Source organism: Sinocyclocheilus grahami, unplaced genomic scaffold (genome assembly GCF_001515645.1).
Source record: "Sinocyclocheilus grahami isolate Dianchi unplaced genomic scaffold, SAMN03320097.WGS_v1.1 scaffold22.1, whole genome shotgun sequence".
Lineage (NCBI taxonomy): Eukaryota > Metazoa > Chordata > Actinopteri > Cypriniformes > Cyprinidae > Sinocyclocheilus > Sinocyclocheilus grahami.
Genome location: NW_015505201.1, coordinates 540,507 through 544,800, shown reverse-complemented (window position 1 = coordinate 544,800; position 4,294 = coordinate 540,507). Strand labels below are relative to the sequence as shown.

Genomic DNA, 4,294 nt, shown 5'->3' with positions numbered 1-4,294 from the left:
TTGTATTTTTTTCCCACCTATACTACTGTTTAAAAGTTTGGGATGGGGAAGTTTTTTTTTTTAAAGAAATTATTATTTCTAATCATTAAGGATACATTGAATTTAAGAAAAGTGATATTTTTAATGTTACAGTTTTAACCATTTCAAATAAATGTTTTTTGTATTTTTCTTAAAAAACAAACAAACTACAATTTGGAATAACATGATGACAGAATGTTAATTTTTGTCTGAATTATTCCTTTAATTAAAGGGGTGGTTCACTGTTTTTTTTCTAGGATTGATTGTGTTTATGGAGTGCAGTCTAACATGTGTTAAAGCTTAGTTTTTAAAAAACGCATTATTTTCACATAATTTACCTTTATTCCACACCGCTAACTAGCAATGAACAGCTTTTATTCTGCCTTCTCTGAGAAACGGGCTGATCATTTCCTTCTTTTATGAAGCCCCTCCCTCAGAAATAGAGCTCTGATTGGTTAGCTAGCCCAGTGTGTTGCGATTGGCTAAACCTACTCTAGTGCGCGTCTCCCCTCACCTCGGCGGCATGTGCTCCGGTTGTATTGTAAACAACGGCATAGTTAGTATCGCTTATCAGTTTGAGCCCGAAGAGGATCGTGCAGAACCTGTGCAAGCATGGCTTTTAATTGTAGGCCTATGTTTTTTGTTTGTTGTTGTCTCATACTTTTAGAGGAACAGTATTAAGAACTGCTGCTTTAGAACATTGATTTTATAACTTGTGAATCCATTCGAATCGTTAGAAGACAGGATCGTGATTCATATATGAATAGATTATTACGTGACCCCTAGTTTTCTCTTCCTCTTCTCTAAAGCAGCGCAGCATGGCCTCGCCCCCTTTGCTGCCTTTTGCCGAGGGCGGGGTTTATCTGGGTTTGTGATGTCACGAACCCGGGAAGTAACTCGTTGTAGTCCCTACCAGCCATTTTTGTAGGCATTAAACTGCCAGAATTTTAATTCCATTGTCTGGTGCAAAGAACAATGAATACAGTTTTAAATAGAATACAATTTGAAATGGTTATGTTTTTTTTTTTGTTTTTTTTTTTTTTACAGATAGGGTTCTGAATCTTTTTTTCTTCAATCTGTCAAATAACAGTAAGATTTCAGCTTTTTGGCTTGCCCACAAGCTGTTGCTGCCTCATAATCCAGAAGAGCATTTCAAATCATCATATTTATATTAATAACTTAATATATTTACTGGATTTTGGTAATTGCAGCATATGACAAAAACATTAATGTGTTCTGCTACTCCTATTTTAATTTCTTCAATGTGTTGGGAGTCCCTGCGTATGCGCAATGTGAACGTGTACAGGTGATTGGTGGCGACGAAAAAAAAAAATGTATATATATATATATATAAATATCAATTTCCCCAATCCCACTATGTGCCCTGATAACTCTAGACCACTAGGTGGCGGAGGGTTGGTTGAAACAAAACATCACCAGAAGAAGACAACGAACTGAACTTCAGAGTCAGAGTTCAGTGTTTGAAATGTGGCCGCAAGATTAGGTAAGTTTTTGGTGATCTACTTATAAACTATATTGTCACAGTGTGTGCTATCGTTTTTGAGGAAAAGAAACGGCAGATTTTATTAGTTTTTACTGACGAGCATTACTGTAACCGTCAGTTAGCGTACTAGCTAAGCCAGTGGTTTACAAGCTAGATTACAAACATCCATCTTCCTCTTTACTGCTAGTTATAACATGAAATAAGCGTGAGTAAGCATCATAAAGTATGTTGAGCGATACAGTACAACTTAATGAAATTTATCATGTTTTATGTAATCCGTTTTTCAGTATTTAATGTTTGAACAAATGTCATAAAAACAAGTTATCACAACCACTTTAAAATTTTTATATTTCAGAAAATTATTTGGAGTAGAAACTTCTTTTAAAATTGTTTTTAAATGTGCGTCAATGCCCAGCACTAATTATAACCATTTTCTTTTCATATTCTATGTGCTCTTTTTTGGGGACTTAAACTCATGCAGTGGAAATCGAAGTTCTACTTGTTTATTGAGTGAAAAGAGAGCTCAACTGCTGCTTTGAGTGATAATAAATATATATTTTTAATAATTGTAGAGACATCTGACATCAATGGGCGATGAACGGCAGTTCTCCACGGCCTTCCACTCTTCCTTGAAAAGGACCATACTGATTTTACAAGACATGTTTTGTAAGTAATTTTGTCTGTTATATTCTGGTTATTTAGTGTAATGCAGACAATTCTTGAGACCTGGCAAGAAAAAAATCAGGACACAGAAACAATATAAGATAGAAAGGAATAAAGAAAGTGAAAAAAAAACTAAGGAAAAAAGTAAAGGGAATGTATAATAAAAGAACAGAGTTGGAAAGAAGAGAAAAAAATATTTAAAGGGATAGGCATATACAGCAACACAACTACCACGTTCAAGACCCAGAAAGAAAGTAAGGACATCGTTCACGAGATTACCACGACGCATGCGTGTGATGCTGCTGATGCAGGAGCCAGCGTTCTGACATAGAACATAGATGCACCTGTGCCTTGTTTACAAGCAGAGGAATTCACAAGCATTTTCAGATAGCATCACAAATATCTTCATTTGTGTTCCGAAGATGAATGAAGGTCTTACTGGTTTGGAATGACATAAGAGAGTAATTAATGACAGAATTTTAATTTTTGGGTGAACCCTTTTTAAATAAGAGTAAGAAAAATAATGTGAAGAAATTAAATAGAAATTAGGTAACAAGGAGTCTGACAATTTAGATGAAGGAAGAGTAAAGGAAACAACACAAAGAGGAAAGAAGTCAGAAAGGAAAGACAGAAAAGAATAAAAGTAAGTAAAAGAAATATAAAAATCAAAAAGGAGGTTTGAAAGAAATAAAGAAATCAGATAAGCAAGAGAACAAAAACAAAGAGTCTAATATATGAGTGATAGAGACATGAAAACCACTCGTTTAAGACATGACCTATGAGGGTGCTCTCTTGATCATGGTTTCCTGGTCAGTCTTTAGAAAATCACACAAAAGAGAATATATATGTCAGCGTTTAACCAAAATGCAGTTTTTTAAACACTTTTCAAATGTCAAAGCAGCAGTTTCAGAATAGATTATTGTATAGCTGGCATACTGTTCAGTTTGTCTTGTCTTTTTGTACAACAGATTGAATGTCTTTTTTTTATCTCTGGGATCCACTGCTGTGCCCAGTTTGAAAAGGCCTTTATATCTAAACATAATACACAGATATTAATTTGCTTGCAAATGTTTAACCTGTACTCTTAAAATGTAATTACTTATTTTTGTCATATTGTGCTGCTGTTTCTAGGACTATGATGAAGAAGAGATGTCAGTCGGCCTGTTGACCGTGATCCCTGAGCTGAGGACTCTAGAGCCATACCTAACTCACTGCATTTAATGCCATGTCTACTGCAATAATTTTGGAAGGTACAATTGTATTGGATGATCTGGAAAACTGATTTAGAAAAAGGGATGTTAATTTTTTATTTTTTTTTCCTGAGTGCAGTATGTGCATTTTTTCTTACAAATGTTAAATTGTTGATTTGATAGCATGCCTAAAAAGTAATGACTTCAAGTAACATTGTTTTAAACAAATAAATGCCCTATTGTTGTGCTAACAATCTGTTTTCTGTCTTTGTATTAACAACTTTAAGTTTTGAGTACAGCTTACTTGAGAAATTTAAGGCAATCTGTTTCCACACATTTGTCTAGTAATGTGAACAAAGCAGACTTGTTAAGAGTACTGTTTTGTTTGAGTTCTGTGCACTAAGCTTAACTTACATCTCTAAGTTGGCTGAACTTGTCAAATTGAGTTAGCAACACTCAAGTTTTCTGGTAACCTATACATATACACAAGTTACCTATACAAAGTTACAGCGAGTTTTATTAACTCAAAAATTATAAACTAATTTGCTTGAGAAATTTGAGGCAATCAGTTTCCACAGGTTTTCCAAGTAAGTTCAACTCATTACTTTTTACAGTGTACTTTTGGATGCATTCTGCATAATAAAACACTCTATGGGGAGTTCTGTGCGCTTCTCTGTCCACCTAACTCACATATTAATGTGTTTCCTTTCAAATTAAAAATGCAATAATGTTCATCGCCCATCAGCTGCCACTACTAATGCAACTGTCCGTCTGCCTGAACAAATCTATGTGACATCCAATCTAGAATACAGAATCAAAAACGCTTTAACATTCATTCCAAGTTCCCTTATGGCTCCCTTTTTAAAGTTAGTGTTTAATTTCTGCATTACCAGCAGCAGATAAACCACTTTTCCCATCC

General features: G+C 34.6%; 1 long non-coding RNA gene across 1 annotated transcript; it reads left to right on the top strand.

Annotated features, from left to right (window-relative positions):
• Positions 1-1,497: 1,497 nt before the first annotated feature.
• On the top strand, positions 1,498-3,455 carry LOC107559995 (uncharacterized). Its single transcript, XR_001605673.1, has 3 exons — positions 1,498-1,522; positions 2,095-2,188; positions 3,317-3,455. It is a non-coding gene; the product is annotated as an uncharacterized lncRNA (long non-coding RNA).
• Positions 3,456-4,294: the final 839 nt, after the last annotated feature.